A 26136-nucleotide genomic window follows, 5' to 3' on the forward strand; every position below is an offset into this window, starting at 1 on the left:
TTTTTTTAACTCTGCTTCCCGGAACCAGACCCCCAATTAAGCATGAACACGGATCCCGGAGGTGCCTTTAACTCTAATCGCGTGTTAAGGGAAACGCCAAGCCCGGCTATGCCATGCCCTGCCTCCATCACCCAGCAACCGGGACTCGGTCCTTTGTGCTTCGCCTCTAACGGGGACACCCCTGAAGGGACAGCTCCACCGGAATTCAGTCTTTTAGCTCAAGGACTAGAGAGTTCTCGATACTTCATCGCCACCGTCCACCCGTGCAAGCACAGGTGAACGGTGGCTCCGTACGGAACTTTGTTTCCACATCAACGGCCGCAGCGAGATACGAACTACCGATCTTCGACTTGGGTAAACCGATGCCTCGCACAGGTTGCCCAGATTCATCGGCACTAAGTGGAAAATCAAAAGACGATTCAACTCCCATCGGCTTCATCTCCACTTACAGGGGCCAAATGACAATCCGTATCACATTCGAGTCCTTGAGATCAGACATCATAACAATCCATAGACAAAAATTTCAGTCGAAAAGAAGACAAACTTTTTTGTAAAGCTCGGAAAGGATAAGAAAGAAGCCGAACACAATCCAGGTAAATGTCAACATACCCGAAAATGTAAAAACTTCCACTGCATAATGTTATATAACGATAGCCCACCGTTATTATGGTCAGTAGGCCCTAGCAATGAATAACTCAGTTAAAAAAGGTAATTTAAACCAGAAAACTATCGAAACGATAAATTACAGAACAAAACGGAAAACAAAATAACACAGGAACAGGAATAAGAAAAAACCGAATGAATAAACAGTAAACGTGATACAAGTTACGTGTAGAGATTAACTACGTCTGTACACGTCAGACGTATAACTCACTCCCAACTTCCGATTTAGTAATTCATTTTTTCATTGTAATATCTACTGTATCTCCGAACGTACATACTAATAATCATACTAATAATATTGCATTTTTTATTTATTTATAAACATATCATAATTAATTGTATACAAATAATAATTTTCAAATATTTAAAAAAATCCCTTCCATTATTTTTTCGAACAAAAATTAATTAGATCAGTATTCGTTGTGTAATATAATTACGTTTAAGAGCAAATAAATAAATTAAGAGTATAAGTGATCCACCTACCATATGAAAAATTATGAGCGGGCAAACTGGGTAGTTTGAATGATAATAAACTATAATAATAACAAAACCAAGTATTTTTGTAGCCAAGTATTTTTTTTTTTTTTTTGTACTCTACACTAATAACATATTTAACATAAAAATATAAAATTATTTTAATTTACAATATTAACCACTGTTAGGAAAGGAAACATTACATATATATATCCTATTATTGAATGTTGAGAAATATTCTTTATTATATTATATATTATTACATATTATTTTTAATAGTTGCATTTGATAATTAAATTAAAATCTTATAAATAAACTACAAAGAATAATACGGCTAAAATAGGTATATGTAAAACATTAATTCAAAATAGAACAATTTTAATAAACAAATTAAATAAAAACATAGATATTTAATAATATATCAGTTATTTAATTATTATATGTTTTATTTCCCATTTTATAGGATACATGCCTATTATTTATTCACTTCAATGAAGGAAATAATTTATAATTGTTCGTCATATATAAATAATTCATCAGAAATAAATAGGTTATCAGAAAGAATGAGTTATTTTGGTTTAGCGTAAACAAAAATATTTGCATTTGGATGCAAAATTTATCGAGCATTGTAATTCTCATGTTTGGATCGAGTAATCGTGACATTGTGATCTGCTCTACTAACGTATTGATTTCAATTTAATGTGGAGTGTACAGAGAAGAATTTATTAATTTTGTATGAAGTTATTGAATCATTTTTGTACAAATAAAAATACAGCTGTATTTTTCATATTAATGAGATATGCCTAATTTCATGCGTTGTAAATATTTTATTGAAAGTTTTAATTTAGACCAAAGTACAATCAATTACAAAATAAAGGAATTCGTTAATTTTTTTTTTTTTTTAAATTTGACATGTAATCTTTTCTTTTCGTTAATAAAATTAATTAAAAGAAGATCAATAGGAAATATTTAAGGAAAATCAATAGTATTTATCACATAGTAGTAATGAAAGTCAATGACCCATTCTACTAGCCACAGTTAACACAGAAAATATATGCGCACCGCATAACTGCATGTAGTAGACGGATATTAGATTACTTAATTAAAAATATTAAATAATAAGGTATTTGCTTATTATGCACGTTCAGTAACATTTTCTATATTAATGTTTATACGAGGATAAGAAAAGAAACCAAGTTTTTTGTCAATAAAATTTATCATTATTTAACAAAAACCTACGTTTTAGGTAATTCTTTTCAATAAGAAAAAAATCACATCTGAGGGAAATGGGGACAAATGCAAAAAAAAGTTTCATGGTACTTTAATTTATTTACACCAATACGTTCTACAAAATTCACATTCCTCAAAATGTCATTATTCACTTCTTGTCTCTTTATACAAGGAAGGCAAATGACTTCGTTGTATGCTGATTAAGGTAGGGTAGGAAAAGGAAACTGGTTTAGTAAATTTTATTTTTCATCTTCTTCCGGTGAACTAGAGTTCATCATCTCCATTTTCGGGAGACAATCTTCTTACTTTCTAATTTTCTCCTTCCTCTTTAACCTAACTCTTCGTGTTCTTTGGTTGTAATTAATTACAACGGTAACCTTAAAAGTATGCAAATTAAAATAAAAGCTGACGACAAAGAAATTGAAGAAACTGACCATCATACAAAGCTGCAATCTTTACTAAATTTCTTGTTATTTTATTTTTATTAAAGAAAATAATGGTTAAATTATTGATTAGATTAATATAATTTTAATTATTCTACTAAATAAAACAAACAAAAATAATGAAAAATTGTATTGTTTACTTGTTATTAATTTTAATTATGCATTTTAAGTTTAGTATTTAAGATTTAAAATATATAAATGTTATTCTAAAAAAAAATCATAATCATAATATTATGCTGCAATATAAAGTAAACAATTTATTAATTTTTCTGACAAAACATTTTCACTCATTCAGAACAGTTGTTTAATCCCATAGTTCGTAAAATATTACTGTAAAAATGTTAGGAAGATGTCTGCTACAAATCAGGTTTGTTCTTTTGCAAATTGTTTATTTATATGATTGATTTTTCAAAAATAAGACATATAAATAAACAACTATATATATATATATATATATATATATATATATATATATGTATATAGACTGATCATGCGCGCGTGTGTAAGATAATATACAGTTTTATTTTAACTTAATTACCTTCGAGTCACCACTTGGGGCCAGGGACCTGCCCCAAGAGAGACTCGAAGGTAGTTACTCAACCCTGAACATCTTCCACCAACTTGGTTTGGATGATCTTAACGAATATCGTGGACGCCCCATGCCACGATCTCTCGGTCGTCAGCGTAGAACCAATGATATTCTCTGGGAAGAGCATGCCGAGTTCTCTTCTGCATGCTGCCCCTCAGATTACGCACGAACACCGTGTGTTTTACGGTGTTCCTTACCGCAGTAATCGCAATTTGTGGAGGATCTCAGTGTCCGCGCGCACAAGTGGACCTTGAAACATCCATGACCGGTAAGGAACTGGGTCAACTCGTACCCAAGTTTCATGTGATTTTGGCACAGTCATCTCTAGAGATCCGAGATCATTCTGTAGATGTATCTAACTTTCGTTAAGTGATCCCAATTTTCTTGCCGCCTGTGAACAATCGATGCTTCCGTATCCTCCTTACCCACTCCACTATACATCTCTCTCTTCTTCCGAACGAGGAGATTCAGAAGAGCAAGTCCAACCACTATTCCAGAGGCATCGCCTGAGATGGTGCTGTACCCGCAGCACACTCGAACGGAGACAGCCCTCTGCACCCTGCTAAGGATTGCACGGGATCTCCACTTCTGCAGCAAGACAGACCAGACTAGAGCTCCGCACAGTACTTCCGAGAGCACTACCTGAGACTTGTCTCAGGTAGTGCTCTCGGAAGTACCTCCGCTTCGATGTGCGGGGACCCCCGATGTTGGCTATTATCCGACCGTTCGCGGCAATAGTTTTTCTGGCTTTGACCGACACTTCTTGTTTGTCTAGTACTCGCGGTTCGTCTCGCCGCATCTAGGAAAGAGATCCTCCACGCAACTCAGTAGAGTAGTCCTGTCGAGATCGGAAAGACGCCAACCATATTGTTTTGTAACAATTTTGTAATCGTGTTCCCAGATATCCTACTCGAGGGTATGTTGAGTTCTTTCCACTTCTGCTGTTTGGTCATTGAGATCCGGTATTTCAATTCTGCCTAGTCTTTTTCGAAAATGTACGAAGTTTGATAGCATCCCTTCTATTGGACTTTTGTAGTATTCTCCAGGCGTTCATGCAAGATCGTCTTAGCCTATTGACCTTGGCGTCCACCAGTAGGCTGGTTTCTCATGGTAGCTTGTCTGATCGCTTGGTTGAGACTTCTTGAAGGTATCAGCTATGATTCCCAAGAGACTTTCAGGGTCCGTGGGGTCAATATCGTCGAGACACGCCAGGAATTTGGCTTAGAAGAAATCAAAACTTTCTAAGTGAGGGAATCTCTGCTCCTTCTCTTGAGAGACCTGATGACACTCAGAATCGCGATTTGATGTGACAGTGTCTCGTCCTCCAGAATTTCCCCGATTGTGATTAACATTTGTTCCCTTGGGTCTCAAGGATGTTCTATCAACGTAGGAGACGAACTCACCTCTGTTGAAAGTAGGGGCATTACCTTAATTAAGGTACGCAAGTCCCACCACGGTCATCGACTCATAGAAAGTGACCCGCTGCGGTCACTCGCCGTTCCACCCCACAGCGGGATTTTATTATTAGAATCGCCTTCAACCAAGGCGGTTTTTGCCGATTGTCTACCTAACTCCACCATTAAACCGTCCAGGCAGTGCTCGAAAGCATAGATTGTACAGCTTGCTGAGATATAGCAACCAAACAACAGGGTTGTCGAAGTTTAGCAAGGCACATAGCCTGGGACGCTGCCGGAGCGACTACCAGCAAAGCACCTATTTTCGTCTCTTTATTAGGGACCTCCTGCTTAACTGACTTCAGGAGTTCGGAAAGAACTTCTTGCTAGACATCATAGTAACAGTCTTAGTGGAGTCTATCATGGCGGGCACTCTGGATTTGTTGAGCTTGTCTGTGTCCAGCTGCCCCCCCCCCCCACCGAAAAAAACCGCCAACTTCCTGTTTCCAACGTCTTGCCAGGTATTCTACAAGGCGACGAACACAAAGTCCGATCGTTTTGGGTAAGACTCCGATATTTGGCCTGGCCGGGTTCGTTGTTTCCATGATTTTAATCATCTCCACGTCCCTCCCCTTGTTGTCTATAAAGACCACAACGGTCTGATACAGTGTTACTTCCTCGCATTGCCTGCGAGGAACCTGGCGGCAGCTCTGCCTACAAGGACCCGACTCGGATTCATCCGATCTCCCTCAACGAGCAGCCGAAACCAAGAGATCCTGGTGAAGGCCTTCTTCATGTACATGTCCTTCGAGTTCGTTGTCAGGTCAATGACAAAAACTGTGTCTGCCTCAAGTTAGTTCCAAACGGATTGCTTCTCGAGCTCTGACTTCTCGAACCATAATAATATATTACACTATATAGTAATTAATAATACTAAATAATAAATCAATATACTCGGTTCAAATTCAGAAAGGTGACCACGTCAGTTTTTAAAGCAGTTTTACTTCAGAAAATATAGTTTAGCCAAATTATGCTTTCAGAGACAACAATTTAAAATTAATATCGTAAAAAAGGTGGAAAAACCTGTCACTTTTAACGCTACGTCTTTGATTTTGTTATCTTTTATCTATTATTTTGAGTTATAAAATATGAATTTTTCATCAATCAGCAATCGCTGTAGTTTTTCTTTAGTCAATATTTATAAAAAATATTGTTGAATTATAAAAATTATAATGTTATATTATGTGTTTCTTTTCTTGACATCCATAATACATTCTTAATTTATCAATATTTTAAAATTAATAAATATTCCTTTAGACTTATATTACATATATAATTTTTATAAATAAATATCAGAAGTCACATATTTTTGTCAATTTACTTGTAAAAACTACCAAAGTAAATTACCCTGACATCTAAGAAAAGAAAAATAAATTTACGCTAATCTCCGTAGCTTAGAAGTAGCGTCTCGGCCTTTTATCTGATGGCTGCTGGATCGAATTTCGATCAGGCATGTCATGTTTCATCCACTAATAAATTCACTTTATATTCTACGACAAGCTTCAAAGATTCGAAAATAAATTAATTAATCAAGCAAAATGAATATATATTTACACATGAAAAAAATAATTTTGTCGTAATTAAAAGAAATGAATGTGTAGAATTAGTTCTACAGATTCTTGACAAAACTTGGATGTTTAAAAACGTATTTCTACAAATACGCGTATAATGCTAGTTTTTTCGCAATTCATGGTTATGATTTTTTACAACAAAATAGTACATAAACAAAACAACTAAAATGATTATAAATTAACATCGGACCTATTTTTAAACTGCAAAACAGAAGTCGGAAAAAATTGTTATTTCGTAAAGAATAATAGTCTAAAAGTTTATATCAAATGTCATCAAAATATTCCTATCCACTTTTGAGAAACTTTCAACTACAAAAAAAAGAAAGGAATATACCAAATTATGTAAAACTTAGTGTTTTTGAACAAAGGTTTATTGTAACTTTTATTCATGAATAAACACTTTCCGTAATGTTTCTTGGAAAGTTTTACCACTGTATATATAAAATAAATAATTTTTTTTTGACAAATCTAGCAGTGATATACCTAAAGAAGATTTCATTGCAGATATTTCATAAAAAACTCATTCAATAGATCAACCTGTAATTAGATGCTGCACTTCATTTAAACTTACATCATTTGAAAGTGAGACACAATCCTCCAGATCTTTAATAAAGTGGACAGTATCACAATTGCTGAAATATTAGTTTTTATTAACATCAAATATTTATACAACTATTAATTCAACAATCTTACATGAAATATTACGATAGAGTAAAGTCTCTTTATTACCCGTATTACAAGATCAGTATTATTCGTATGTTCTTGAGTTCTGATAACAAAATTTCAGATTTCTGAAACGTATAAATAAACGTAAATTGCGTTTAGTGAAATCCTGCATACAGGTTACAAATGTTAATTTCGACTTTACGATGTAAAATATTCTGTTTTTATTATTGGATTATTTGTGAATAATCAAAAATGAAAAATAAACAATCATACAGGAAAAATAAAGATAACATGAAGAAATATATTTCAAAAAAACGACAAGAAGTTAAAGAGGAAGAAAATGTTAAAACCAAAGAAACAATAAAAAAATTAAGAGAAGATGATAAATATAAAGAGGAAGATAATGATAAAATCAAAGAAAGAATAAAAATATTAATAGAAAATGATAAATATAAAAACGTTAAGACTAAGAAAAGAAAAAAAAATTAAGAGAGGATGATGAATATAAAGAGAAAGAAAATTTGAAAACTAGAGAACCTGCACACAATTTAAGATCAAAAGAATTATATGAAACCAAAGAGCGATTAAATGATTGGCAACAAAAAACAAATAAACGAAATGATAATCAACCCAGACTTGGGAAAATATTGTCTGAAAACATCAGAGGAGTAATGAACTAAAATATAATAATTTTTTTACAATTTATTAAAGAACGGGCATGTATGACTCAGTGAATATTGTTCTTGTGAGGGTCTATTTTTCAGTCATCTATAATTAACTTTAATGTAGATAAAATTAAACAGAAATTAAACGAGAAAATCCAAAAATAATACAATTCTAAATTATAATTTTAAAATAATGTTAAATAATCACATTTGTCACCAAATCTATTACATACACACATACGTAATAATATCTATTAAATTACATATACTCATTTTTAAAATTAGATAAACTTTTATTTTAATAATAGCTTCTGATATTTTTTTTTTCATATTTTTTATTGTTATTATTGAATTATTATTTATTGTAAAGATGTTTTTACAATCACGGGATTAATAAATCAATATATTTAAATTAAAAAAAAGAGTTAACAAAAAGAAAAGGAAATTAAGTCTGATTCGAACCAAGTAGCTTCTCCTTAGAAGATCCAAATGTTTCATTAATTAAGTTAATGATAAATTATTCTTTATCATTTGCCAAAACGATGTAAAAGATTATACTTAACATCAAATCCTTTTTTTACAGTTTATAAAGAATGTTATTTTAATAATATATAACGTAATAGCTATTTAATAACTATTAGCTAATATATAACTATTATAATAATATAGTAATATTATTTATTTTAATAAGTAACTGTGTATATAAAAAAAATATATTCATTGAGACAGTTTACTGACTTTTGTGTCGTTAACTTTTATTTTTATTTTATAAATCTAAATTACAAGATTTTTTGGTTTCAAAAAAAAAAAAATAATGAATTTTCTCTTTCATTACTACATGTTATTATTTCTGTATTGTGAAATTCACATAATAGCATAAGAAAACTTGATAACACTTCAAGATTTTTAACGGCTCAGTATTTTATATTAATGGAACGATTTTTTACCAAAACCCTTTCACAGATAATTATTACGATTACTTCAGTAGAATTTCCTGTAGCACGGTTAAAAATATCAGTCTTAAAAATCCACTACTCTAAATCTTAAAAATCGGCGATCTTAAAAATATCAATTGAACATACTATTTACATCAAAATTTTAATTGAAACTCATATTAAAATGGTTATTTAACATCTTTGTTTTAAGAAAGGCAATTAAACTGACCATAAATAAAACCGCTAAAAGAAATTCAACTATATTCGACTTTAGCCCTTTTGGGGCTAAATAACTTAGCCCCAAAAGATTAATTTTTGGAAAACTAATTTATTTAAAAATAATTTCATTCACTTTAAATTGAACCATAAAAAAATATGTGGCCCCATTAATTTAAATAATAAAATCTTTAAGCTATAAAATAAAAAGAATATTATTGAGTTTCCACAAAACGAAATATCTGTCTGTTTTATTCTGTTACATTATATTTCTATCAACTTTTAATTTAAAAAAAATATTTAAGTTACAAATTTTATCAAATCCACTTTATAATTGTGAAATAGTTTTAATTTAGTTACGTGGAAAAGAAATTTTATAGTAATACCGAAATGTAAAATCGCATTTATTTACTAATCATTGTAGATAAGTAAATAATTACATACTACATGTAATCTAATTTTAATTCTATTCGTTTGCAGTATCAGTATTGGGGCTTCATTTTCTAGAAGAAAATGTATTTATTTATTTTTATTATTAATGCTATCTGAATGTCGAATTTCAAGTATTAAACTGTATGAAAAAAAATACATTAAAGCTTATCTCACCTTATCAATAAGCTTTAATAATAGGTGATAACAGAACTTATCAATAAGATTATCAGTGTGGATAAACTTTTGTCAGCTTATCTCCATTGTACACTTTAAGTACCAAATATTTAAATGTTACTTTTACAAATCTGTAAAATATATACATAGCTTACTCATATATAGCTTATTAAATACAATATACGTACTCTACTCCACAAATATAAACTGAATTTTATTACACTATGCAATATTTTTTCTTATAATTTTGAATTCTCTTAAACATTAATTTTTTTCCTATTTAACAGTCTCTCATTGACCTACTCTATAATTTATTATTTCCGAGGAACTGTTTACTTTTAGATTTAACCAAATTTAAGTTTTTCTCTTGATTCCATTAATATATCAATACTGATATGTAAATTTAAACATTAATGAAACTTAGAAAAAGTTAAATACATCTGATAAATGAACTGTTAAAAATAACTGAAATGTCAAGCCAAGATTGTAGCTCTCAGCCAAGCGTGTAGCACCGTAGCAAACATCACTCTTTCTACCACAACCTTCCATAATGAGACTAAATATATCTACCTCCCATTCTATATCTCTTTTAGCTTCCAGCACACCCTAAACCGCATTTCTTTACCACTCCTTTATCTTTGGCTTCCATGTCAGTGCTTCCTCTACTCTTTATGTTAATGCCGTTTCTCTTACTTTCAATATCGTTAACTACATCAATCACTCATAATTTTTTCTTTTTCCTTTTGTGCTTAAATATCTTCTTTTGAAATATGTAATACAATCTAACATCAAACTACTTCAGTATATGAATGGATTTCCTGTCTAAAAATGTTTTCTTTCATTAAATTATGCCGTTAACGTCCATAAGCTTCTCTAAAATACAAACAACCCGTCACTCACATCTTCGTGTCCTACACAGGCCTACACTCTTCTTAATTTACATTGTTGTTATATTTACAAAATAATAATATATCAACAAAAATTAGTTACAATTAATGATAATTTTTTTTAAATATTTTTTAATTCGTTTTAATTAGAAAGATTTGATACTGTATTTAACCAAGGTCCTTTGTTTTCATATCATCTGGATCATACACGTTATCTTACAGATAGTAGATTATTACCTTATTGATACTGATAAATTTGAGAAAGTAAAATAACATACCCTCTAGCTTAAGAATATAATTTTATTTATTTATTAAAAGTTTTTTCTATTCATTTTTATTAAAGTAGCTACAATATTTATTTTAAATTAAATACTATCATATATTTATCTGTTATATTAGACTAATTTAAACTTTTATTGATTTTTAAAACTTTAAGCCTAATTTAATTTTATAATTTTTTTCTACGATATACGATGAAAATGTATCATTATATTATAATTAAATAATATCAGATACTAAAATGTTGCTAAAATTAAGATATTTAAGTGTTCGAAACCACTAACGAAAGTAGTTATATTAGTACACTTAATCATTTTTTCCTTAAATTTATTTAAATTATCTTTGCTAAATTAACAATGTTTTTTAACAATGCAGAAAGAAACTAATTTCTCAATTTTCTGGATAAGATGTAATAATAACCTGATTAGAGATTTGGAGAAGAAAAAAGCAATTGTTTGAAACTTTGAAAAAAAACGATTAAATAGCTGTTGCAACAATTTTAATAATTTCATAAACAGTTTTATCTTGTACGTGTTACTACTTCAAAATATTTCATTATTTAGATTTTTTTGCTTTTGTTGGTCGTAAAAATTATATAATGTTCATATAAATTAAATACCCGTTAAACCGGATAATTGACGGAAATTGATTGAAACATTGAACTTTATTTTAAAAAAATTGAACTCATTTTTCTTTTATTGGAATATAAATCTTCATAATTCGTTGTGTCACAAATGACATACATATCATTCTCATTTTATTGCGCCAAGAGGGAAGATGCTTTTTGCTCACTAGTTGAATACAATGCAACGGACACATTAGGGATAAAAATAAATAAGTACATTTATACCCTGATTACTTACACACGCCCGCGCGCGCACAAATATACAGAGAGAGAGAGAGCGAGTGAGAGAGATGTAAAACTAAACTTGTTTATTTTATTTAAATAAGTAGTTAAATTTATTTTAAATGTACAGCTTTTGAAACAGAAACATCATGATGATATAGCTGCGATACCACGTAACAGGCCTTTGATACTGTCAAGACAGAATGGTAATATTATACACAATGAACAGATGTTAGTTAATGATTAATATAATTACTTTTGTGTCTGGTATCCGCTTTACTAACACTATAAAGTCACTAAGAGAGTTACGGCCTTATCATCTGGCCCTCTGCTGTGCATCATAAAATCCACTTGGACAGAACATATCCGTTTATATATCGTATATCCAGAAATCCCACTTGCATTTGCGTTTCATCTCCTAAATAAGATATAATATTTAGCGTAATTATATCAACAATAATGTAATTTAAATGTCTCTTTTCTTATTTTAGTATTTCCACACCTTTCTTATCATTTTATAGAGAATTATAACGATTAGGACACATTTATTTTCTCTTTTTATCTTCTGTTCATCATTTTAAAAGTAATGAATATTAAAACATTGGATAAAATTACGCAGTATTGAAAATAACATTCAAGTGATTAATTATTAAATCAATCATTTCGCAAAAATTAACCAAATGATTTTCTGGCTATGTAATTTACTATTAATGTATAAAAATTACATCTTCAATAAAAAAAAACCTGTTAAAGATAAAACTACTTTTCCTACTCTATACTATGTCTTTGATAGAGACATTATTTGTATAATTTTAACTTACAAAACCAAAATCAGTCAGTGATTTCACAGTACTATTTTATTTACCTTATTATTGTTTAATTTGCGTTGTTATAAAACTTTTTTTAGTACAGTTCTAGGATTAAAACTAGCGTTCTAGTTGACATCAAAATTTTGTTATAATAACACAGCAACTTTACAATCTTTTCAGCAAGATAATTGAACAATAAATAAATAAGATCAATATTTGAACTAACGTTAATTAGTCACAGACCCAGGGGCTGATGACTTAACGATAACAACGAAATGAAAGAAATGAAATAGAAGAGCACTCCGTACAACCAGACCATAAAGTCACCTAATATAAACGATAAGGCAAACCAAGAATATATTTCCGTAGCAATCTTGAAAAAATCACTGATCGTGTTATCCAATAAATTGACCGCCAAATAATTTAGGGGCTGATTCAAACGATTTTGATACAATAGGTTAAACACAGAAATTTCCTGCCGAATGGTTCGCAACTTAAGATCGTTATATATGAGATTATTACTTATGTACCAGAGTATGTTTAGCATTTTTTGTAATGTTTTTGTTCGGTAGCGTTCAAATATGTCAATACTGGAGTTGCATGGTGTACCCCACAATTCAAGCCCGTAAATCCAAACAGGCTTCAAAACTGTTTTAATCTTAATTATTTCCGTATGGACGTAGTTTTTGTCGGCCATTTTTATAAAACCAAGATAATTGTTTTTTTAAAACGAAAAATAAAATATTCTGACTTCCAAAAACACCCTAAAACAATAGGATTTTCCATTCTGTTCTTTAGATTTTGATTTTTAAAATCCTGCTCTAAATAAAGCATTATTTGTTACAAGTATCCTGGGTTTGGAGATGAGTCAATAAATCAAAGATTTAAAAAAAACATTATTTATTTTTATTATTTTTAGAGCGTATTTTTTATTTTTTTTAATGTTTTAAGTATTTGTTAAATATTTATGAATTAAAAAACAAATTTTATGAAAATAAAACAATTGATTTTTTGTTTTATCACCAGAAACTTTTTTTTTATTCTCAGACACTCCCAAAAGTTTTTTTGCAATCGTTGTTGTTTGCAACTGTTTACTCTTCTGCAATAATACAATAAAACAATAAATATTAATTTAAAATTACTTTTCAATAAATTATTTTAAAACTGATTTTAGCAATTTTTAAATTTAATATTTATCCAGATAAAAAAAGCCTATTAAATAGAAGGGGAGAAACTGAAATTTCTGCTTGTAACATTTATTAAATTACGAAAATATACTTTAAGAAGACCACGTAACCAAGGACAACAGATTTTAATATATTTTAACTGTAAAATTTTTACCCGTTATTTAGCAGTCACGTATTTGACATTTTCTTCTGTGGATTACATCAATTTCAATTATTCGATAAAATTAAAAATATTATCTAAAACTTCCAAAGGTATACGCCAAAAACAAATTTTAAACCTTATGCTTAATTGAATTTTATTCATAAAGTATTTCAGATCGTGAATAAGAAATAAAAATCTATTTAAAAATCGAAAAATTTAACGTTAGCAAAATACTCGTAATTAAAATTTCCACATTAAGATAATTTTTTGTATGTAAGGTTACAAAAAAATCAGAAGACAAAATTGATAGTCAAATACTTATAAAAAAAACTAAAAGGTGTATTTTTCTTATTTTAAATTTAATAACTGAAAACACAAATTTAAATGGTAATGGAGGATCAAGTAAATCCTAAAATAATACAAAAAGAAGAAAATCAAATGACAATTTTCATCGTTAAACAAACGTCATCTGGAGATATGGGTAAATAATATAAAAAAACAAATATGATAAAATAAATTACATAGGTTGGATAAGATAAAATTTTATCGCAAGAAACATAGATATCCACAAGAACCTTAAACAAAAGCGACATTCCTTCCATGAACTTAAAACTTTTAAATTTTCTTATGATTGAAAATTTTCTTATGTTTGAAGAAAGATTGAAACTAGAATAAAAGAATATTTAGCTTATTATAAATAAATTGGATTAGAGAGAATAGGTTGTAGCTAGATTCTTTTCTAGGTTCTAATACTAGTAAAGGATTTTTATATGGATTTGAATACTAGATCGTAATACATGTGACTCGATGTCCTTTGGTTGTTGGGTTTCAATTAACCACCCAGGAATGGTCGACCTGAGACTGTAAAATACACTTCATTCATACATATCATCCTCATTCATCCTCTGGAGTAATACCTTACGGTGGTTGTAGAGGCTAAACAGAAAAAAATATATAGTCATTTTTATACTCAAATTTAAATAAATCACCTTAAATAGAAAAACACAAGTTGAAATTGTTTTTAGTACAATGAATTTTATTGTATAACTACTCTCTAAAGTAATCAGAGTGATGTCTTTTGTGTGGTAGAATGTGGCCATTTCCATGAACCTGATAATTATTGTGTGTAATAATATTACTCCATACTAACTTAACTACTTTAGTCTTTCTTTCGTAATATGTCTGGCAAACCAGAAATTTTTATTATTAGTGAAATGAATTCAACACACTTAGGAGTAGCTTCTTAACTTAGTAAATTCTCATCTCTAATCTTCAAACGTTTTTGGTTACGATACGAAACTAACATATTTTCTGTTTTATTTTTATTTTTTTTGAGGTTTTTAGGGGCATCGACTACTTTGGTCATTAGCCCCAACCCACTTCAAAAAAAAAGGTTCAATGATTCACATTCTCATGAATCAAAAAATGTTCAAAAAATTACATTTTCCTATAACTTCGAATCCAAAAAATTACTTCCTAGGCTTTCCATTCGGCCATCCTTTCTTGCACCATTTTTCCATTCTGCGAACGGCCTCAACTTCCGATAACAGTGTGTCTGAGGCCTCGGACATGGCATCTTCTTTTCTTTCTGATGCCAATGACGTTCGCCGGCTTACATCAGGTGATGAAAGCTTCATTGGTGCTGTTAGCATCGTTGCTATGGAATCTAAACCAGCAAGCGATGCACTTTCCGCGGCTGATGAACTGGATTCTATCTCCACTGCAGTGCTGGGTCCAGCTGAAATAGATGCTCTCGCTGAAGCTGTTCTTTGAGCCTTTGGAGGCTCCATTGTTGCAGTTTTTATATCATCTGCGTCTGGTGCTTTTTCAATAATAACTTGTACCTCCATTTCGGTAGACTCGGATTTTCTTGTCACAATTTCCTTAGGCATGTGACTAGTCGACGGAGTGATCTGTTTCTCTTTGTCAGATAAGTCAAGATTTTTAATTTTTACGCTAGTTGGTGGCTTTACGATCACAGATTTGGCTGGTTTTTTAACCTCGCTGGTGCGTCTCTCATGTCAACGGCGTCGATCCGGGGATGAGCCGTCTCATCTTTACTTTGTTTTCTCTGATAAGTGGACTCAATCTTTGAATCAATGATTCTTTCAATCATTGTCGCAAGACTTGGTGCCATCGTGTTAAGCAACTGCTCCACATTAATTTTAGATGTGGAAGGGGCAGCCGCTGCTTCTGCATAAGAAGTCGATGGTCGTGGTGTGCGCTGATTAACAATTTTCTTCGCTTCAGGATAACTGACCTTCTGAAGCGTTTTAACTTCCTGAATGGCTGTTTCTAATTTATATGTAGGGCAGTTCCTTGAAAGACAGTTGTGATTCCCTTTACAACTAACGTAGATTGGAGGGTCTTTACATGGGTCACCCTCATGTGTTTTCTCTCCACATATACATATTTCCTGCGCCTCACATCTGGCTGCTGTGTGTCCGAATCGTTGACACTTAAAACATCTCATCGGCTGCGGAATGAATGCCCGTACATCAAGCCGAGGGATGCCAGCTCGTACCTTTTCAGGAAGGTTCGGCCTATTAAATGTTAAAACATGCGAGGCCGAAGGAACAACTTCACCATTTCTTCGCATGGTTAGTCTGCGATACTGAGTTACTCCCTGACTCGACATTTCTTGTACAATTTCTTCTTCTGTACAATTAAGAAGATCGCGACAAACAACAACTCCTCTGGATGAATTAAGTGTGCTATGCGGTTGGACAGAAACCGCAAATTCACCGATCTTCTTCAACGTCTGAACTTTCTGGCTTTGCATGTCGTTGATGATTTCGATATGCAGTCCATTAAAAGTTTTACGAATTTCCTTAACAGGACCTTGCGATTAAAACTGGGCTAACTTTTTGAAAGTTTCCATTCTCCTTTGTAATAATTAAAAATCTTGGTTTGGGAGGAATGTTTCCAAACAACGACTTTCTCAATTCCCTATTGATTTTATCAGCATCTCTCTTAATTTTATCTGACTCCTTGCTCTTTTTCCTCTTCGCTTGTGGCGAATCGGAGGTTTCTAAACGAGGGTGTTTACGTGCACCTTCTGCCACGTTAGGTTGTTGGTCAAGTATGTTCATTTTGTTTATCCCTTCTGTACCAAGGGAGCCTTCTGTAGCCGCCGGGGGACACCCCCACTCCAGGGCTACTAACCTTGGAGGTCCGATCCGGTACTTCGGTGGAACCGGCATATGTCCTGGCAGGGAGCGGATACGCAGTCTCTGCACTGACTCCAGGCTCCTACTCACCGAATCTTTCAGAGCTCCCATGCACCGACATACATGGGCACCATTGCTACATGCTTGCCATCGCAGGGGGCGTGTGGACAACAGAAGGGTCTCCGTTACACCTGCAATAACATTGACCCTGGCCGCCACATCGCCAGCTCTAAAAGTGGTATGAGTCCATTTCCAAAATCGTTTATTATTCCATTTCCTGCAGATAGCCGAAAAATCCAGTCCATTTAGTTACCTGAAGTTGGAAACAGGTCAAACTTAAAAAAAGCATAACCGAGGAATTTACTCAGAACCCCGTTAGCCAGCTATGTGTATTGTACATAAGTACAGTTGTTGCCGCCTTGGACGTGGAATTATTATTGGTATTATTAATAAATAAAGCTGTTATGATTTTATTACTTTCTTATTAATTCCCTCAACATTCAGACAGATAATTGTTTACTACTTTAATTTACATCTGGAAAGGTCTGATGTTATATTATATTTTACGTATATATTATTTAGTAATATGAACGCAGTACGGCTCTTTATGGAATTTCCTTCAGACTCCTACTTTGACTAACTAATATAGGTCTCATTAGTCTCTCAATGGTTTCGACGTATTTCTGAACGCTGCACTTTGTGTCTAAATTCCGTTTATGGAATGTAATTATTATGTGGTAATTTTGCAAAGTTTATGTTCTAAATATTCAGTAAACTATTAAATTTATTTATTCATTACTTTCATAATGTAATGGGTTATTTTTAGTAGAAATAAATACTTAATGTATTACAAAATTCTTACCAGTCTAATGTTGGTAAGCTGTCCCTTTAAATTCAATTATTCGAAGTTATAGAAAATTTTCTTCCAAGAGCAAAGATTAATAAATCCAGCTGTAAAAGATTTATCTGGAGTAGTCAAAAATTGATGTACGATATGTTTTAAGTGTAGATAAGAAAACCTCACCATATTTTATTATTTATTAATGATTTACTAGGCTTTGAAACTCTTTTCCGAAGGGTCTCCCGACTGTTTGTATAATCAAACAGTTTGCCTATCTCCCTGATAAAATGTACTGTAACAATAAAACTAGCAAACTGGTGACTTTGGAACTCAAAATTCGAAGCCTCAGCTACGTTAGAACGTACCGTATACGCACATAAATTTTCTTTTACGATTTCTATAAAATACATAATTCACGGATAACTGATTAGTTAGTTTTAGTCCTTGTTTCTCTGAAATTCGTTAAGCGTTCCTACATATATATAATGAACAATGCCGTTTTTGGACTAAATAAAGTTCATATCTGAGAAAGTTTTATGGTTTAATTTTAAGAAATGAGGAGAGTCCAACATAAAACAGGTATTTTGATCTATTCCATTGATTAAAAAGTAGAGTTTATCAATAAATATACATTCCTAATTTTTCAAAGTACAAATCTGAAGGAGCACATCGAAATTTACATTTTGAACTTTGACTCTCACTTTATGTAACATTAAAGCTGACATTCTGATTAGTTTTCGTATGGTTTCTGGTGTTACTTTATAATGAAATAAACTGTGATGTGTTTGAAGTTTTACCTTAGCGGTGCAGTTTGGAAAACGAATGCAATAAAACTTTTACTCAAATATAAAAATATTTCTTATAAAAACCTGGAGGATATTTACAGCGAAATACGAATGCCATTTTATGTAGCATTTTGTAAGCAAATAGTTAGACTTATTTTATTTGTACCACTTTTGAGAATAAAAATATAGGTTGAGCGCACAACTGAGGAATGGAAATAAATTTCTCACACCCGTACAAATAGGAGAAAACAGAAAGTCTTGAGCACTGCACCAAATAAGCAAAACTGAAATTTATTTTCATGTACACGAATTCAATTAATTCATGACTGCTCGCAAATATATTTTTGTGAACAAACATATGCCGTATATTAATAGAATAAGCATTACCTAAAGTGTAGTTAATTTTTAATGTAGTACGTATAACAAGCATAACCAACTTACAACGGTATTTTCTGAAAATTGGTTTATAGATTAAAAACTACTTATTAGGATTAATTATACATAAATGCTGTGAGAACTTCATAATAAAAAGATAAAATTTCAATGAACTCATTTTAAGTGAAATATTTTTATGAAAACTGGCAGCAGATAGTTCATACCCTTCCTGGGGCTAGAACCGACACTGTATGTTTACATACCAATAAAATGAAACACAAGTAATCATGAAACAACCACAAACATACAACTTACTTACAGAAGAAATGATGTTCCGCTCCCCATATTTTGCTTATCCGTAAAGTTATGTTTCTCAGGCAGGAACCACGATAAGAACTTACGAATTTGATTAAGAATGTGATGTGGTGAATGTGATAAGAACTAGTCAATAACGTGAATAAATTTCTACTAAGAGAAATGCAACAATTACTTATAAGTAAAAGTGTTATTGGAACAGTCTTTGGATCTGCTTTTTGTACAGCATGTGACCTGCAACTGAGTTAATGTATGCGCAATCAATTTATATATATATATATATCAATGGAAAATTCATTCTTAGTTTTTTAAAAGTGCTATAAGAACGTGCAATTCATATCTAAAGTGCCAGGAAAATATAGAAAAAAATATTATTCCATATTTACGTAATTACTGATACTTGTTACAATATAATAACAATAATAATAATAATAATAATAATAATAATAATAATAATAATTGCCAAATAACCAAAACACTTTGTGGCAAATATTCAATTTATTAGTAAATAAGTTATTAATTTATTGGTTTAAAAGGTAAATGTGAGCTGTTATCCGTTTTTTTATTTTACTATTGATTGCCTGTTTTTTGGGTTTTTTCCGATTAGTCTGAGAAACCCGATTTACGGGCGGATTTATAGTCGGACTCGTTAACAGGTTCCGCTAGATGTTATTATAGAGAATATGGCTCCCTGTACCCTACCGGCTAAACCTCATATCTCACCGATCCTTTCCTCCCGGGGTCGGGTTCACAATTAAGCATTGTACGTCTCCGGGAGGTGCCTTTTAGCCAGATGGATCCAGAGTCTCCGTGTTTCATCACCATCCCCCATCCAAGCAAGCGCGGACGAACAATGGCTCCGCAGAGATCTGTCTTTCACCCTCCGGTCATGTTCTTCCGCCTCAGTCTGAGGACTTTGTATTGTGATACTCTCTAGAAGATCCACCTGGAAGCATCCATCAATTCCTCTCTTCCAGGACTTTTGTTTACAGCACCCTTGTCACGAATAATGTAACTGTTTCAAAGCGGTACTGGCTTTTCAAAATGGTGTCTATTACGTTATTTACCATAATCTGCCCCGTGGCTACAACGCAGCGGCAATGTTCCTCTTCCCACCTCAAGCACTGAAAAATGACACATTCAAAAGTATGAAGTTCTTGGCAGTATGGGCACAGAGAATCCTCCGCTCTTCTCCTTCCATACAGATCGGAGTGGAAGGCCCCGTGTTCTGGCTCAACAAAATCCCTCCCTGCCCACGGCTCGGCTTGCGTGTTTCTGGCATTTAACAAAAATAGTGAAATGTCAATAAATATGCAACCAGCGTATCTATTTTAATATTTTGATTTTGCAATTGATTAATGATATGATTGAAATTTACTTTTAGCCAAAATATCAGGTCGTATAAAATTATTTTCTATGTAAAACAACCTTACATATTCCTTGACTTATGTTGATATCGGACAAAAACTAATTAAGTGCAACTGGTTGCATCTATCTTACTACTGTAAAAATTACAACCAGTAAAATGGATTCAAATTTTTGTTTTCGGTTACATAACTCTAATTTTTATTGTATTTAATTACCTACCGTTTTATTATTATGAAAAAGGAAGAAAAATAAGTAGTATTATGAATTATCGAGAGTTATATTTTAGACTGGATTAAAAATGCAAGTAAACTTTAGTAAACAATTTCTTGCAATATTGAAATAAGAAAACAAAGTAAAAAACTGATTTCGTAGTTCTAACTTTTATTCTACCCGCTTATCCAGTTGCTTTTAATTTCAGAAATAAAATAATTTTCTTTGATTTTAGTATTAAGTAATTTTTTTTTTAAGTCGGTATGAGAGTACTTAAACTTAGAATGCATTCTAAGTTAGTTTGTATACAAAAAGACGACTAATCTAGTCTAATTTTTTTTTTCACTGTTATTTGGTAAACATGAATGAAATTTTAAACGCATAAAGTATAAACATTTTAAGTGCACAGAAAACAGAATTTTAAATAGTAAAATGTTGAAGCGTTAGGTAACATATCCATCTTGTAATTTTTAAATCATGAAAATGAATTTCAACAGATCTGGTACTGGCATACTGTGTTGGTGACATTTAAATAAAAATATTTAAACGAAGTCCTCTAAGGTATTAACAACAATAACTTCATACTATTGTGTTGTTCATTTATATGAAGTCACCTGTGCATTACAGCATCTACGCAAATAAAACTCGATATTGCAGAAATGGCTGTTGAGATAATCTGTATTAATGCTTTCTACAAGTACCATTGAAAATTCTGAGCCCAAGTACCAAGATATTCTATTGTAAAATATATTATGTGTAGTAAATAATATATTTTGCCTACTAGGATTACTTTTTAACTGACTATGAAAAATCTGTGTTCATCTTTATTATTGTTTTGTTTTTGTTTCTGAAATTGTTCACATTTTTAAACATTATAAAATCGAAAATGTTCAATTTTTTTCAATTCCAAAACAATATTTTATATCCATTTAATATATTTTATGTAATTATATTAAATATTTATAACTTACCAAAACAATTTTGTTTTTTTAAACCTTCTGTTCTGTTCGATTCAATAAGACACAAAATAAGTTTTCTCCTGCTATCATTTCTTTTCTGCCGATTTTACTTTAGATTTTTAGGACTGTATTACACTTATTTTGACGGATTTAGCCTCATGATTGTTTTTAATATTATTTATAATTATTTTCGTATGTTTTAGGTTTGTACTAATGTATTGTATGGGCAATATAACGCATGGATATTCTATATTATATTACCAAACTAAACTATATTAGTTTTACCCATTGTGGATTGAGGATATACGATGGTTGTGTGTACAGTATAATATCCCTGTGGCTTGGAATTTTAACATATCTGAATTTGTATGTAGACTTAATCCGTCATCATCATCAGTTATGAAACATTATTTAAATGAAATAAATGATTCAAAAAAGAAAACAAGTATTATGTAACTGAATATGTTTGACAATTTTTCATGCCTGTTGTAATTAGGCAAGCTTCAACGTGAATTATTGTCGTATGTGACTTGTCATTTGCACACATAATAGGCACGGTACTATAAATATAGCAAACAATTCAGGCTATTTAGTTTGATTTCATTGTTTCATATAGTACAGTATGGCAAATCAAATATAACAGAGCGTAGTTCAAGAAATCATAGGAGTTTTTGACAGTGAAGGAGAAGTTTCAGAGATTGAAAATAATGAAAATGTCGAGAGCGATAGCAAAGGTGATAATAATAATGATGGCTCTTATGAGAAAAATGAGCAAAGAAAAGAAATTCTTCAGCAAGCTTAATTATATTTTTTAAGGATGTAAAGTTTCAATTGTAGCTGGAGCTTTCACAACATGGATGATTATCTCCTCAAAACATTATCAAAAATGCATCCGGTGTCACGAGATACGAATCTTCCTGGATAACATAATTGATGAGTTCGTTTCAACTTATTTTCAATTCTATCAAAATGAGGTGATAAAAATGACTAACATTGAGGGTCTCGAGTTTATGAAGAAAAATGGAAGAATGAAGATATCTAATTTATGGCATACTGGAGATTATTGTTACTGACGGGTGTTTATAAATCTCATGGGAAATCAAAAAAAGCTTATAGGAACCATATACTGGTCGCCTATATTCAGAGAAACTACATCCCTTAAAATGTTTTGTTCAATATCTCGTTTTCTACGTTTTAATAATAGATCGAAACGTCGAGAAATGTCTAGGAAAAGTGGATAGATGTTCTACCAAATTATATTCTCGTTGAAAATGTAAAAACTGATGCACAATTTGTTGGTTTACGTGGCCGAAGCCCTTTCAAACATTATATTCCCAGCAAACTAACAAAGTATGGTAAAATTATACGCGCATGTACGCGTGATAACAGCCTTGAACTGTAATTCGCACTGTAATTGCAGGTTTATACCGGAAAAGAAGCAGGTTGCCAGCCAGAAAAGAATCTGGAACAAGAGTTTTATGCCATTTTACAATTACGCTCAGAGATCACAGTGTTAAAATAGATAAATTTTTGTATTTTACAATTTAGGGCAGATTCTTTTAAGATGTAAAATAACTAAGCTTGATTCCATAAGAAAAAATAGGAAAGAATTGCCGGTGCAAATGACAAATAAAGACAGTCACACTTCATCTTTTTTTTTTGCTAATTACACAACAGTAGTGAACTATGTTCCTAAAAAGAACAAACGATTTGTTGTAGTTATGAGTACTTTACATCCCGGAGTAGAAATAAACGCGAAAAATGACAAAAAACATATCATTTTAGATTATAACGCAACTAAAAGTATTGTAGATACGCTTGACCAACTCGTAGCCACATTCCAACTCAAGACTACCGGTGGTAAGTAGGAGATAAAAAAGATTTCCACCTTAAAGTTAAGAAAAATTTCAAATTTACCGAAACGACAAGGGTTGAATATGTAAAAAAGTTTCACACGTTTAGCATACAAGCCCCATTTTCTTACAAATCCAGCAAAACTTTAGTCATCCCTTGCCGTAAGGGTTGGTCGTATCAAAAATTGTTGCAGAAAAAGGTTTGAGGTAATTTTTAGAAGATTAACGATCATTTTAAACCGATTTGATACTCTGCCTATTAAGGAAGATATGATGTTTTGTCTTCGAAATCCCATATTTCCCACCCCCTAGGCCAATGGTTGGTGATATCAATATTTACATAAGTTTTAGGCCCTTATCCAAAGAACAGTAGGAACTATAAACAAATTCGTTATTTTTCTTAATAATAATGTTATAGCTATATTTTGTTTTTTTCAAAAAATCCCCCCCTCATTTACACCCCATGGTCCGATTTATGCCGTTAACAAACTCGACCGATATTTTGGTACGAATTATCTGTAAGAACAATTTGAAAGTGGTTGACGCAAAATACGGCAGATATCGTGTTAACAAGAAAGTAAATAAAATATATATAGATATATATAAAATGTATACATAAACTTTTGAGGTGACGGTGGTTTTGGGATTTGGGTAATGTAAAACACGAAGATATGTAGAAATTTTCCGGAAGTCGGATCATGGTATCCATTACAATAAGTAGCGTTCTTATGAAATCTACCTAAAATCACTAACTAAAAGATTTTATGTACAAGAATTAGGAAAATCCTTTATTACACTTCATACTAATTCAGGAAAATACATACCTAGAACATTGAATTCACTAAACATTGGTAAAGTAATGCAAGGACAAGGTAAAATTTTGCCTCTAGATGGAACTTCTGACAGAGAATTTACAGGGACAAACGCGCACGGTGAATTTTAACCTGAAAAAATGACGATAAAAACATCCTTTGTTTTAAATTGTAGCAAAAATATGACATTAAATGCAAACATGTGACTCGCAAATATGGTTACATTATGTTTATGTCCTGGATTAATTTCAAGTGTAATTTTCACATTACAACTTATCTTTATTTGATTAATGTTTTTATTCTTCATATTAAGTGTTTTATTATCATTTTTTTTCTTTTTTACTTTTATTCGATGTCTATAATTATATAAAAATATTGGGCTTAGAAATTTATAAAATATAGAACAGTAGGTTGTAAATGTACTTGTATTTGTTGTTATTGATTGCATTATCCAATTAACTGATACTGTGTTTCATAAATATCTAAATATTATTATTTACTGAACTTTGTAAAATTAATAATAAATTTTTACACACAATATAAAAATAATTTCATTAAAAATTTTTATACGAGTCGTGACCCAAACAGTATGTTAGTATTATAAATGCGAACAGCACAGAAGGTTAATACATTAAGTAAAATAACTCTTTACTTTCCTTCCATGTAAAAGAAGCAACCTGTTTTTTTTTTTACTCCATCGTTTTTCTAATCAGCATTTCTTTCATTAAAGAATTCCCAGAAGTAGAACCTTGTAATATTCTTGAAGTAGATAGTTATAATATCCTGTTATATAAGGGAAATTGTTATAAAGTTAAAGAAGCAGTTAGGTAATATTGCTGATAATTTTACAAATTGATAATGTTTCTTATAAAAAAAAATTGGAAAGAAACAATATCCCATTCTAGGTACCATTGATGGTTTCAAGTTCTAATCTTTAAGTTCGAGTTTAATATTTAGACTTAAATATTTGGGGAGGTAGAATATTTAACATGTTTTCATAAAATAATTACTTTAAAAATAAAATTATTTGTTGCGCAGTTCTGCGCAAGAAGATCCACTTTTTGTTTCCAACTTTCCTCACTATTTCAATCAGAAGCACACTGCAATTAACGAATAAACCCTTATTCACACAAACAACATTCAACTTACCACTGGGACTCTCTGCACAAGCACGTATGAAAACTACCCTATACAACAAACTTAACCTCAAATTAAAGTTATGTTTTCCATTGTTGAGATTAAATTGTGCATAACTCAAAAACAATTCAACAAATCAACATAGAATTTTCACATGCACAACTTCAGATACATACTACTGAATATCTAAATTTTATTGAATTGATCTTAAGTTTTGGATATGTTTGAACCACAATATTTTCAAATCTTCTGGACAAATTGAGCGTAAGTCAAGAATATCTCAAGTAATCTTCATAAACTTTTTGCATGCAAAACTTCATTTTTACTATTACAGCATATATAAATTTCAATGAAAATTACTTTTATAGTTAAAGTTACTTTTATAGTTATACTATAGAAAGTTATACTTTTATAGAATTTTTTGGAAATTTGTGAGCCTCAATATATTTTTCTTTAATGGCGCTTTGGAGAATTTGGAGAGAAAATATTTTGTAATGAATGATGTTTTTCGTACTCCTCATACCTCAAAACGTTAAGAAAACTAATTTTCATCTCCCAATTTTACCAATCGACCGAAGGTAATACCGCAAATTGTGGTTGCGTTTTCAGTTGTCGACCTAAACTCACTTGTCAGTTGTCTGATCGAAA

This window comes from Lycorma delicatula, chromosome 1, assembly GCF_047948215.1.
Source record: "Lycorma delicatula isolate Av1 chromosome 1, ASM4794821v1, whole genome shotgun sequence".
NCBI classification, from domain to species: domain Eukaryota; kingdom Metazoa; phylum Arthropoda; class Insecta; order Hemiptera; family Fulgoridae; genus Lycorma; species Lycorma delicatula.